Genomic DNA, 15,457 nt, shown 5'->3' on the forward strand with positions numbered 1-15,457 from the left:
TTTGTGCATTTTTTTCACTGTTATGCCTTTTTTTATGAGCTGATTATTAAAGGGGAATCTTGAAATGTGTGGATAAAAAATAAACCCATTTATATATTTGCATATTCATCACTGTTTATAAACAGTGATGAATATGCAAATATATATGCAAGTTTTCTCAACAATTGATTATTCCAGTGAGTGAAATGTTGCTGCGTTGGATATACAATTTTGCAACGGATAATGTAGTTTGAACGAGTGGTTGAACTTTTGGATAGGGCTCCTAATTGGTAAAAGTAATTTCTTGGCTATTTATATTGCACTAACACATACTTGTCCCGAAAATACAAACGCATACTTTCGGGACAACTATGTGTTAGCGCACTAACACATAGCTGTCCCGAAAATACATGGTGTCATTTGTTAAAACAGCTAAGAAATTGTCTTCTAACAATTACGAGCCCTTTACTGAAAGACCAATCTTGACACATACATTGTAATAATGACCATTTTATAGTAATATATCATATAAGCACTGTATGTACACATCTTTATTCAAAGTACGTAGCATCAAGAGAGTGCAACAAACGGTTCAACCATTTGAATATATGAATACAAAAGCCACCCAAGTCCATACTTAAGCCAAATTGAGTTAAGCATGGGAAAGTGTTGCTATACATAGGCCTGTCATATGTATGAAAGAACAACTCAAATTCATCCTCTGTGTCTATTGAGCATGTGAAAAATAGCATGTATGAAAGAATCACCCAATTCCATGATTTGAGTCTTGTAACACATTGATTAAAATCCAGTATGTATAAAAGTCCACTTGTAACACATTCATTGCTAGAGAGTGACTTTTGGAAAAAAATGGGTTTAATAAAGGAAAGTGTGTGGTTTATATTACATGGCAGAATGCTTATCAACATTATACATACCTGTGCGCTTTATTTTGTATTATCTTACTAGTGGTAATCGTCATACCTAATACAGGTTAATCCACTCATTTGGACGTAAAACTTACCGTATTGACCAGGTAAATCTAACTGAAGGAAATAAAATGATACACAGGTTTTTCTCTCAAAATAACTTCCCATGGACTTGGGTGGCTTTTGTATTCATGTATTCATTTGTTCACAACTACATTAACCGTTGCAAAATTTAGAGTGTAGCTAGTGTATGTTTTATACAGTATTGTTAGAATCCGTTTGGATATCATTCGCTTACATCCTTTTTACGCACCATGTTCACGAGATCAAAAACGTGTTTATGTTTCTTTTTCAAAAATGTTGTTCTTTTTGTTATTAGTGTCGTAGTTATTGTTGTATATTATTTCGTAATTAGGGTAATAACGTAGCAGCATTGATTTATTTCACCAATTAAGATATCAAGGATAATTCAAAATCAACACATTTTCTAGAGACGATGTAGTAGCGTAATGGGAGAACGGGGGAAATGCCCCAATCAATTTTAAAATTTAGAATATCCCATAGAAAAATTGCCGAAAAAAGGCTTGTGCCCCCATAGAATGACACACGAGCTACGCCAAGTTTCATGGTCTTGTGCATGTGGGTCGGTATTGATTTCTTTCTTTTTTGCATGGCTCTTTCTGTTATTAACTTACGCCCCTCTGTAATCAAGCACATGAAAATCCCATGTAATAACCTTGAAAGGGTTGAGAATAGATACATGAAATGAGATTCTACTGTATGTATAATAATTATGCTGTATTGTAGTCATGTTCAATAGACAAGTATGCACATTATTTTGGACCTGAGAGTAAAAGGCTACTTTCTACCAACGTGACCAACATGGGACTATAGAAATCAGATTGAAAAACAATTTGCAGAAACATTAAATTTGAAATATTTCCCAAGTATATCGACCGCAGACACTTCTTCATATATATTTTGTAAGCGATGCAAGCACTGTAAAGGCTTTGGTTGTTGATCAAGTCAATGAACAGAAATGCCTTCATCATTCATGGCGAATTGGCAATTTTACATTAATGGGTTCATATAGGTGAGTAGTAACATAATGAGATATTATACCCACAGGCCCTCGGTTTGGGATGTAATTATCTTAACAAGGTATTGTACATGGAATATATTTCACAAGGTATGTTACACAATTTTAATTCAATTAAAAAACAAAGTTCGGTTTGGTCTATAGATTTGAATTAAAAACGCGCTCGCATTTTGCCCCAATTTTTGAAAAATAATTATAAATAAAATAAAATGAAAGAAATGAATACGACGAAGTCCGTGACATAAAGTCAGGCTTATCATGCCTTTTAGCGCGTTATTATGTGTTACGCAATTTAATTTCAATAAAAAACACTCGTTCGGTTTAGGCCTTTGGCTTTTAATTAAAAAAACGCGCTCGCGGTTTGCCCCTACGTTTGAATAAATATAAACAAAATAAAAGAAAGGAAATGAAGACGACGAAGACCGTGACATTTAAGCAAGTCCTTTTAGTGCGTTATCAGTGCGTTTACACGTCAATCCATTGTATTCAATATCCTCATTCGTACTGTCAGTTTTGTGATTATTGGTAATTAAGGGTTGGGGTATGAGTGTTTGGACAGTATATTTTGTGTTGAAATTCGAAATGTTATAAACAAATGTCGAAATGAAATGCGCGCCAATTGAAGTGGAGTGCAATTACAAAATATCCATTAAGTTGGACATATTGGGATTAAAAAACTGGAGTTGGAGTCGAGAGAGGTATGAAGGACTTAAAGTAATGTTAGAAAGTTTGTTTAAACAGAAAAATAAATTAAAATAACGCAAAAATGCTCCGATCTTACTGATATTTAAATTAAAGTCAGTTTCAGAGCTGGTGCCTTTATCGTGCATTGTGTGCTCTCATTCAAAATACATGGTACCTCGTGGACAAATAATGAAATTGGTTATCGCAGCAAAAGGACTCATAAAATTTAACGGTAGTCGCGATTCACTTCATATTATCACAAAAGGTGACTATTGAGTGTGGCATTTATAGAAACTTTCAATATTGGGAAAGTTCAACTTGGTTCTTACATAAATATCGATTCTTTGCTCTGTTGTACTTTTTTGACTCACCCTGTACTTAAAGTGTATGTAGCTAGGATGAAAAGCCGACGATCAATTAAAAATTTTAACCTTTAGTATTGAGGATATGGATTCCCCCCTAAAAAAACCAAAACAAACAAACACACACACACACCCACCTGTTTGTAAATACGTTCAAACGAGGACCTCGACTTTAGTAGGATCTAACCGAGGACTTACACACCCGTTTTTAATCGACACACCGTGGACCTCACGCAAACACACCAGACAACTTACTATCCAACTGAGACCCGTCCTATACCCGCTATGGGGGACCTATCTTATATGCTATCTTATATGCATATTTGCATCATTTACGTCATCCTGGGCATAGTTTCAAACCGAGGACGTCCTCGTTTGGAGGTGTGGCCTCGTTTTACGGTGTGTATCCATATGTAGGTCCTCGTTTGACGGCATTTACAAACGAACCCCACACGCCCACACACCCCACACACACAAAAAAAAATCAGGTATTTTGGGGAAAGATGTATATCTTCAATATGAAAGGTCAACATTTTCAATTGATCGTCGGCTTTTCCTCCCAGCTATATACACTTTAAGTATCATTAGATTTATAAAGTTTACTTCGAGGGCTGTTATATATCCAACATTAAAATAATATTAAATTTTAATAATTTGTCATTAATTTGTATTATATCGCGAATTTTAAAAAATGAAAATATTATTTGATATTAGGAGGGTATTCTTAGTTTTAGAATGTAATTCGATATGTCTGATGTACTCTCATGCCCCACAAAACAACGAAACGCTCATTTCTGAACCCTTTAAAATACCAACTATTCTCGATCGATTGTACGGTTTGCAAGAATAAGCAAGGTCCAAGAGTATTTTTAGAATAAGCAAGCTTTGTAGAGAATAAGCACATTCCATTAGTCCTCCTACGTCTTATTAATATTCTTCTAGAAACTTTAAGCTTTAGGTAAGATACTTATTTTCCACCCACGGTAACTTCGAATTTCACTGGACTAACGTCATCCGCTCTGACACTAATCATGCTGATTGAAGCATGTGAAAAAAGTGCATTCGGAAACTAATTAAATATAAAAATTTTTATGATTGATATATTGTTATTATTTATTAATTTAGTCACGTGTGTAACTCAATGATGCATGAGGTTATCGGAATTTCAATACCACTGCGATTTCGAATATTCTGAGGTATGGAGGTCAACGTTCATACAGATGTTGAGATTCAAAACTGCTCAAATGTTGTTGAAAAGTTTACAAAATTATTCCTCTTGTCATAGCGATCCAGAAAAAGTATACTTTCATCTATGACATTCCCTTCTGGAATTATTAGCAGAAACATTAGGAAACGAATTTGGAGAAAACCTTCTGTTAATAAAATACTATGTTGAGCCACCAGTCTGGGTGGCTCACGCTCCAGTAATTTCAGATGATTGAGCTCAGTAATACATCAAAGAATGTCTTCCAATTCATGAAAACAAATAAATAATCAGCTTATCGGATTAAAAGCTTAAAGGGAAGGTCTTGCTGCTCAGCGAGTGTTTGTAATTATCAGAAGGTTGGGATACTGAACGAATTATCTCCTACCAGTACAGAAAGTCAATCAACGAGTCGTACCTACTAACACTTGCCAGTGTAGGTTTGGAGCAGATTGTCAATTTCCCCACCAGGGGAGATAGTACCTTGGACTTGATCGCAACAAACCGACCATCCTTAGTGAAGCAATGTGTTGGCATGCCAGGTCTGAGTGACCATGACGTCGTATTCTTGGAAATGAGTGCACGTGCCTACAGGAAGAAACCTCCACGTCGTAAGATCTTGCTCTGGAAACAAGCTGACCTGGAGAGTATTCGCACAGACGCCAAGGCATGGTCTGATGACTTTGTGGAGAAATACACTACATCAACTCCAGTTGAGACCCTTGCTACATCAATACAGGAAGCCTTGGGTAGTTTAGTTGACAATCATGTACCATCCAAGACAAGCTCATCAAGATACAGCCAATGCTGGTTTGACACAACCACCAAGCGCATGTGTCGTAAGAAAGCCAGGGCTTTTAAGAAGGCCAGGCATACCAACAAGGCGAGAGACTGGCGTCGGTATCATAACATCAAGAAACAGACTCAACAGACCTGTCGCCAGACTTACAATCAGTACTTGTCAGACATCATTGACAGTGATCCTGATGGCAACAAGAAACTGGGTGCTTTGGTCAAGTCCAAACGCTGTGACCAAATGGGTGTTGCACCGCTAAAGGAAGGCAACATCCTTCATTGTGATCCAAAACAAAAGGCTAACATCTTAAACAGACAGTTCTCCTCAGTCTTCACTGTTGATAGTGACTCATCTCTGCCTGATTTGGGACCAAGCCCACACCCTACCATGAATGACATCAATGTAAGCTGTGCAGGAGTAACCAAACTTCTTCAAAATCTCAAGCCACACAAGGCAGCAGGTCCTGACGGCATTCCTGTGAGACTACTGAAAGAAACTGCAGAGCAAATCTCCCCTGCTATCACCATGCTCTTCCAAGCGTCACTGAATCAGGGCACCATCCCCTCGTGTTGGAAGAAAGCTCTTGTTGTGCCTATTTTTAAGAAGGGCTCCAGATCATCTGCCTCTAACTATAGACCAATATCTCTGACAGCAGTCCTCTCCAAGCTTTGCGAGCATATTGTACACTGCTCTGTTCTACACCATCTCATAGACCAGGGGATTCTCACAGATGCACAACATGGTTTCAGGAAGCGTATGTCTTGTGACACACAGCTCTTACTCACCATCAATGACCTTGCCAGGGGTCTTGAGCAGAAGCAACAAATTGATCTCATCTTATTGGCCTTCGCCAAGGCCTTTGACAAGGTGTCGCACCAAAGGCTTCTCCTGAAAGCAGAATTCTATGGACTGCGTGGCCACACTTTGGAATGGATCAAGAACGTCCTCCAAGACCGCACTCAGCAAGTCATGATAGATGGCCAGCGCAGCTCAGAAGCCAAAGTCACTTCAGGAGTTCCACAGGGTAGCGTGATCGGCCCACTTCTCTTCCTGATCTACATTAACGATCTCCCTGATAGCATCTCCAGTTCTACCCCACGGCTCTTCGCAGACGATTGCGTCCTATACCGGCAAATTACATCTGCTCAGGACTGCGTAAGTCTTCAGAAGGACCTTGACTCGCTTCAGGAATGGGAGAGATTGTGGCTGATGGAGTTTCATCCTTCCAAATGTCAAGTTGTTCGCATTACCAACAAGAGGAAACCCATCACTGGCTCGTACATCATCCATAACCACACACTGGAAGAAGTGACCTCAGCAAAATACCTGGGAGTACACATTGACTCCAAGTTGTCCTTCAACACCCATGTGGACACAGTGGTTAAGAAAGCAAACTCCACCAACGCATTCCTGTGTCGTAACTTCCGTCAATGCAGTCACAAGATCAAGAAGTCAACATTTACCACCTACGTGCGGCCAATTGTGGAATATGCTGCAACAGCATGGGACCCACACACTCGCCGAAATGCTGACAAGATCGAAATGGTGCAACGAAGAGGTGCCCGGTTCGTCACTGGTATCTACGACCAAACCAGCAGCGTCACCGCCATGCTCAAAGACCTGCAGTGGCCCACTTTGGAGAGCAGACGCACCCAAAGCCGACTCGCAATGATGTACCGGATCCGCTACAACCTTGTTGACATCAACTGGCGTGATCACCTAACCGAGTCATCAACTAGGACCAGAGGGCACGGATCCCGATTCACCTTGCCGTACTGCAGCACTCAGGTATATGCCTCATCCTTCTTCCCCCGCACATGCAGAGATTGGAACAACCTGGCATTCGATCCTGCTCACCTGGCTTCCTTCAACGCATTCAAGACTGCGTTGCTGGGGCCAACCACCTAGCCTGCACCAGAGGACCAGGACTTTTTACTTGCACTTGTATATATTTGCACCAAGATAAGGATGCGTCACAACTTGTTCCACGCATGTGCGCTTCCGCAGTGCGATTATCTTCATCCAGATGAAGCAGCACTTTACCGGAAGAAGAAGAAGAAGATCCACATCTGTATGCGGCCATTTATATGAAGACGCACGCTCCACGTTACTGTCCTTCACGATGGGGCTCGGAGTTGCCCTAGACTTCTTGAAATCACGTTCTCATAGTAAATGTCTAATTGCAGGTAATTGACAAACTCATCAATATGGTGTTGGTACGTATAGACAATATCATCATTATCCGTTATTAAACTAATGATCAGCAAATTTAATTAAATGTCAAGAAGGTTCTCCAGATCTACGTCATCGTATAGAAGACCAACATAAATTTCTCTCTTGGCGAAATACATTCATTTGGAGTAATTCTTCCCTCGCTCAACCATGTCAACGGGTGAATTGTATAGCACTTTCGCTTCACCAGTATGGTTTCATAACTTATTACTGCCCTTTATTAAAGTAAATTACATTTATATTTCACAGGTATTTGGGGTGTGGGTTTTGTTATTACATTCTGATAGCAGGGTAATTCCCAAAATAATTTTAGTCTTGGTTGATGATGTCATTTTAAAATGATAAACAAGGGGATTTCCAGCATAAGATTCTTCTTGCATGATAGATAATCAGAGGCACATCATACTAAAGATTTCATGAAACACATTACCTTAGTTGAAACCTGCCAATGACACCAAACCGTCTATCTGAAAGGATCATGTCAGAGCCACAAAAACCTCTAGGCTCTTTTTAGAGTCACTAAATCATCTTGGCTGGTCATAATACAAAACCTTGCAACTATTATCTTCATAGATCTTTAAAAAGAAAGGTTTCATCTGCAAGAGACTTAACTACTTACTAAAAGACACCTGTTCTGACAACTTTCTATATTGTGATCACCACACCTCGTTTATCTTTATGTGGCATAACGGCTATGAAGTCATTATAAAATATAAAAATGTGACGGAAATTACTATCAAATTAGCTTAAACTGATAGCATTTGCTACGAACCTGTCTCATTCATTCCGTGTATGATTAGAATACCCTAAAGATATTATGCTACTGATGCAATAACTATACTGCGCCCAAAAACTATCCGAACACTTAAAACAAAAGCTATATCTTAAAGACATTAAGTCTGAATTGCAAATAAAGTAGTCGTTAGATGGGGAATTTAGTTCTGCGTGCTTTGATATCTTATTCGGCACGATGCGATTTTATCATACTCAGTTGAATGATAAATGTTCGAGTTTCAGAAGTGAAAGATGAAGATATTTCCTCCTTCAAGGCGATTTCTGCTACCCTTTGTTACGGGTTCAATAAGCCCGACGGAAGAACGCTCACTACTACGATCAATATCTGCGTGCTTCAAGGGAAAAGTCAATGCAAATTTATGTCACTTTTGAAGAGCTCTTTTTAAATTCAAATTGCTATAGGTTTAGTCGAATCGTACCGAATGAGGTATCAAAATACGCAGAACAATATTTTCTATCTATCGACTACTTTATTTTGTCATTTAGTTTTAGTGTCTTTAAGCAATGACTTTTATTTTAAGCGTTCGGATACGTTTCGGCGCAGCATATAAATACATATTTATTGCCCTGACTAATTTTTTATTCCAATGTGATTACGTTAACATCGATGACACAGTAGAAAAAAAGAAATTTTCTGTACAAATCCCAGGAGAAATTTGGTTGTATTAATCGACAAGTTTTCGTATTATGCCTTTAGTGTAATGCTTCTACGACAGGTATTCATTGTAATGTGATCAAGAAAAATCGAGCAGAAGTCAGAGATACTAATATTGATTTTTAGATATAGTCAAACAAGGGAAGTATTTCCGTTTGTTCCTACTGTTTTGGAAACCCTTTAATTGCTCATATCTTTAAACAGGTTGTCCAAATATAATGAGGTTTTCTGCAAAATGTAGCTTTACAAATGCTGTTTACAATCCTATAAGAAACTGAAAATTGAATATGTCCGACTTTGATCTGATTTGGCTTGATCACACAACATATAACTAATTTTGAGAGTTTCAACGAGTCCCTCTTTGAATAAAGCTTAAAAATGTCTATTCATATGATAAATAACGCTACCATCAAGAAATATACTGTAAAAATAATAGTGATTGACATTTTGTTTGAAGCTTTATTGGATATCCTCTGGATACAAATTTGATATGATGGAATAGTACTTGAAAATATTAAACACACTGTAAAAGTTTTATAAAGTCATCAGGGATATTTTCGGCTTTTTAATATCCTGGCGTTATGGACAAAATATTGTTTTTTATAAATCACATCGTGATAAACAAGACGATATGAAGTAATAGGGCTTTGTCCGTTCAACTTATACACATCTCAAAAAAAGTAACTAACCCCCCTTAAATAATGGGCATTATTCAAAAAGGGACTATTGTATTACAAATCTGTAAAATGCGTTTGAAGCAGAATTTATTTCTGCGCATTTTGACACCTCATTTGATACGATAGCTCAGAAAACAATAAAACACCGGTCAATTTAATGTAGTGAGGTCCAGATTTGAAAGTTGCACTTACATACACATTTTTACAATACAAAAACACTCATATATCATTACACAGATTTCCTTCCATTACACTGAATACAAAATCAATGCAATTTACTGCAACTTTCAAATCTTGGGTTACATTGATTTAAAGATGGGTAACCTGACTGAAAATCTCACCCCCCCCACTTAACCTCATCAAAATGCTGATTTTGGTATCAGAAGAAAGCTCATATTTTTCTCATAAACATATTGAAACTTGGCGTTCCAAATCGGTGTATTTCCGAAGAAATCATCAAAAGACTGCCGAATTAGTCAAAACTATGGTATACCATAGTTTTGACTAATTCGGCAGTTTTTTTGGAACTTCTAATTTCAATATGTTTATGAGAAAAATAGGGCCTTTCACTTGAAATCAATATATTACATGATCATGATGATTATCATTAATTAAAAAAACCCTGTAGACTACCAATATCACACTGTATAAATGTCGGTAATTCTATTAGGAATTAGTCACATTTACCAAAAACATTTACATTTTCTTTTTGCATGAGTGCTTGAAAGGGATGACATTTTATGTTATACGTAAGTTTTAAAGAATTTGATTTTCCAAATATATCAGGTCACCTTCCTTTAAATGTACGCTGTGACGTCAATATTTAGTCAATTGCTGCAAATGAGGTGTCAAAATGTGCAATGTCAAAATGTTCAATGTAAAAACCTTCTCCATACCTATATTTAGCATTTGAAATACTTGGCCGGATATGATGATATGAATGAATGGCTTTCAACAAACGTCACGCTTAACCTTCTCAATTAACGTACCGAAGAATTAAAGCCATAATGTACGATTTCTATCAAATTTTAATTTTGGTTATTCTTCACTGAAAATTATGAAATAATATTAGTATTAACTGTCAGGGAAGGTTTCTTTTCAATTTTAAGCCAAAATCATGGTGCTACTGTAGTTCTCATGTTCGAGTTATAATTATGTTGCAATTATGACATAACAATGTCTTTGTTTAGGACATACATAATATAAAAGGGTGAACATAACTGGTACCTTAATTATTTTGCGCATTGTAGACCGGACAGACACAACGAATTTGGCCGGTTCTATGATTTAGGCGTAAGTTAGGACATGCGTAAAAATCAAATTTGAAATATTTATAAGAGTATAACAAAGCCCTTCCGTACCAATGGGGTAGACAGGGCCAAAGAGGTAGCTTTCATATTTTAAAGCCCTTTTTCGTCAAATTTCTCACCTCCTTGATAGCTGTTCCCATGCCACAAGTTGCGGACGGAATATGAAACGTGCGTTATAAGAGTGTTCAAGGACCGTCCGGTTGATGGATGTGTAATAGATGGGAGACATTAAATTAATCATGGTAATGGGATTGGAAACGAAAACTGCATTGTGAACATCAAGTAACTTTCCCGTCACCGGCCTTGTTTAAAGGTCATATATATTGCTCGGACAACATCATATCATTGGCAAGCTAATATTATAAGGACAGTAAAATGACTCCTTTTTTGAGAAAATAAGACGTTAAAATTGATATTCCTCAAAAACCAAATTAAGCGATGAGTTCCTTCGAACGAGACAGATTTGACCTAGAAAAAAGTTGACGTCATGAAATGAGATGTGCTTGCTTAGAGAGAAGGGACTATAAACAATCTCAATGTACAGAACGTAAACTGTTGTTGTTCTCAGAAAAACTCTGAATTAAGTTTTAAAAATTTAATGGTTTTTAAACACATGGATAAAATCAGCCGCTTCTTTTTTTATATATTAGTTATTGTGATATTACAATTCATATGTATATCAATATCATGAGAAATATTTGGACTAAAAAATAAAAAAATATTTTGAGCTTAGAATTTCAGCGTGATCAATCTGAGACTATGAAGAGCTTATTTCCAAACCGTGTTAAGTCCACAAACTCATGTATCTGATTTCCCTGTGCGATATAGCAATGCTATAGGTATTATAGTTTCAGTTGGATGAAATATTACAAAGCAAACGCATAGTAACAATACTGTGTGAGGCTTTGATTCCCAAATGAGAACAATATTCTGCATATTGTTATGCAGCATTGTTATGGTAAATAATAGTACTACTCATTGTTGCTAATGTCAAACTTGTCAAAGTGATTGTGATTGTATCACAGAAGTAAATGAGAGCATGATAGTGTCCGCTTCATTTACTTACGTCATCAGCCCGCTGCCTTGAAAATAAATTTCGCTTCGAACGAGGGAAGAACACGTACGAGCCCGAACTTTAGCAACAAAATTTCTCTTTTTTCAGGAGAAATACGCATAAAAAATTGCAACGAGTGTCAACTTGTAATGTAATAATTATTCTCTTTGAATGGAGATAAACTTGTTTTTGCAATAGATATGCCCTTTAACGTGTGCATATAAAACAATTTTCCGTCACCTACATTGTCTTTGTTCAATCAAGTGTGTACAAAAAGTAATCTTCCCGTCACATGCCTCGCCCATGTTCATCTAAGTCGGGATCATAAAGTAATGTTTCCGTTGTCTGCCTCGCCATTTTTCATCAAAGTGTAAACATAAATGTATCGATTGTAGTGACGCGGTCAGAAAATAACCGACGTCGTACTCGCAAAGATACTACTGTAAAACTTCTTATTTGCAGATCAATCTATAAAATCGTACATTTATAACGGATGCCCATCACATTCTTCGCCCCCAGATCTCGCCCATGTTCATCTAAGTGTAGTCCCAGGTTGCTCAGAATGATATTATCTTAATATCCTCTTAATGCATACCAAAAGTTCTGGGGGAAACCCCGGATTTTTCAATCGCTACTGTAGCCTTCGTACGGAGTGGAAAAGGCTAGAGAAACTCAGCTAAGCTAATATGGCTAATCTAAGTGGGGACATAAAGTAATGCTTCCGTTGTCTGCCTCGCACTTTAATACTTTAAACACTCTCCCGTGTCCATAGAACTTACTTTAAACATGTGGGTTAGAAAATGTCGTAACCGTGTTAATTCTGGATAATACATATGCAGTGGCGTAACTACGGGGGGGGGGGGCAGAGGGGCAACGTACCCCGGGCGCTACCCTTAGGGGCGCCAAATTGACCAATTCCGCATTGATTCTGCGCCCCTCCAAGCAATGAAAGTCAAAAATTTTTCTCGCGCATTTCAGCACAAAATCAACTGAAAGAACATTTTAAGACCGATATTCAACTTCTAGTAACCAACATTAATTAGTGGTAGGCCCTTATTGTCCACAGTTTCGCGCGCAATTGTTTCAAGAATTGCCAGCGTCTAAGATATTCTGGGTGGGTAGGGGCGCCTATTTTTTTTCTTGCCCCGGGCGCTACCAACTCTAGTTACGCCACTGTACATATGTTGGGGTTAAGCAGGGTTCTTAGTCCATGAGAGAATGAAATCCAAGTGTAATTGAGAACGAGTTTCATTTCATTATGAGGTGTACTTTATATAATAAATTGAGATGTACTTTGTTTTATATTATTAATGAAACATTTGATATTGGCAACCTTAAGGGGGTACTACACCTCTCGATAAATTTGTGTCTATTTTTGCATTTTTCTCAAAAACTAATAACACAGTGGTAACAAAAGTGATGTATATTATAGGAGCAAGGAATGCAGTTACTACACTGGAATTTCAGTGACCCAAGACAAGCGGTTCATTATTTATGATAAGAAAAGAAGTACCGCTAGAATGTGGTATACCTCATTTTCTATCATATATACTGAGCCGCTTGTCTTGAGTCACTGAAATTTCAGTGTAGTATGTGGATTCCTTGCCCCAATAATATACATAACTTTTGTTACCGGTGTCTTATTATTTTTTGAGAAAAATGCAAAAATAGTCACAAATTTACCACATGGGTGTAGTACCCCCTTAATGGTAAGTTTGTTTTCATTATGATCAATAATAAGAATGATGCTATCACTGCTCTTGCTAATTTCATTCTGCCTTTAAAAAATTGTTCTTTCAACATGTGATAATGATAGTTACTTTCTTTTGTCCATAATATGTTGAATTCTCTATGTTTAATCCTGTCCCCATTATTGACTTATACTTGTATTTTATGGGTGATTGTGAATAAAATTATCATTCAAAGTGTAAACATAATGTATTAAATCTGAGTATCTGACATGTAGAAACGCGATCAGATGATAACCCTCATCGTACTTGTACTTTTGATCGCAGATGTAAAATCTATCAGTACCCAGCAAACACAAAACGTTTTCGACATCATTCGCAAAAGGTTATAAAAGGTTGTCAGAAAACGTTTAAATGTCGGGTTATATAAAGGGTATATTAAGAGTATAAAACGTTTTCATAACCTTAAAAAACATTTTTGATAATCTACTGCTCAGCAAACAAAAATGTTTTACAGAAAACGTTTAAATGTCGGGTTATATAAAGGGTATAGAAACGTTTTAATAACATTCCAAAAACATTATTGAAAACGTAATACAAAACATTCTAAACAGAATGTTATTTTGGGGTTGAAAAAATATTTTGCGAAAAATGTTTGCCCAAAATATTTTCAATAACGTTTTAAAAACGTTTTCATGACCTTTATATAACCTGACATTTAAATGTTATTAAAAGGTTTTGAAAAAAACATTTTAAGAACATTTCTGTGTTTGCTGGGTTCAAACATTTTGACATAATGTTATTTAAGTATTGACACAATATTTGGCAAAATGTTTACAAAATAGTTTACAATAAAATTTATTGAAAACATAAATATGTTTGTTGTAAAAAATATTGTTGTAGTGTGTTTTTCTTACAAAACGTTTTAAAACGTTATCATGACCTTTATATAACCCGACATTTTAATGTTATTAAAACGTTTTTACCTAAACCAAAAAGTCAAAATATAACTCATTTAAAACGTTTTTAAAACGTTTTTGTGTTTGTTGGGTAAATACCATTCTATTACCCCCACGACCCATTATTCAAAATAGCGCACTTTGATTTGTTGAAACGCGTCACGTGACAGACCATTAATTAGCGATAAAGTGTCAAGGGCAACGAACTTTATGTTCTTATATCATCAAAGCGCACAGCACACCTGCTTATTATAAATGTAGGGGAGAATGGAATGCCAGGGGTGTGTTATTGTATGTGCATACCTGCTTATAGGGGAGAATGGAATGTTAGGTTGTGTTATTGGAATGTGCATACGCTTTGGCTACGTGTAGGCGCTACACCTTGAGGTAAACAACTTGAAATATTTGGTCCAAAAATGTGATAATTATTTTCTCTTTAATCGCACTATTTTGTGGTAATAGAATAGAAATAAAGGGTGCAGCATGATCCTTTACACGCAAATAATGTGTCCTCGGCAGTAAAATCGTTTAAATAATGGGTTCGGCTGCGCCTCACCCATTATTTACGTTTTTACTGCCTCGGACACATTATTTTTGTGTAAAGGATCATGCATTACCCTTTATTTCTTAAGTAATACACATGATCTTTGAAATTCTATATAATCATACTGATTGAATGCGTGTAGAGATATCGCAAGAGCTTACATAACCCAGTTGGATTTAATTTAGATTTATGCAGGCTGGGAATCAAGGGACGCTGATCACTCGCCATCAACTTACAAATCATTTTGGAATAACTTGGGCAGAGGGTGTTATCTTCAAATGTGAAATCTGGTTCCACCTGGAATCAATGTATGTGCATGTTGTATTTTTTTATATTTAAAAACAAATGCCTGACGAGAATATGTTTCCGAATAAATTTGAGACGGCAAAGAGTAAAGTGTCCTTAACAATGACTTAAATGGGGCAAAAATTGATATGATAAATGGGGACAAAAATTTGACTTAAAGCCCTGCTTACACTAATATCTTGGC

This window comes from Amphiura filiformis, chromosome 4, assembly GCF_039555335.1.
Source record: "Amphiura filiformis chromosome 4, Afil_fr2py, whole genome shotgun sequence".
Lineage (NCBI taxonomy): Eukaryota > Metazoa > Echinodermata > Ophiuroidea > Amphilepidida > Amphiuridae > Amphiura > Amphiura filiformis.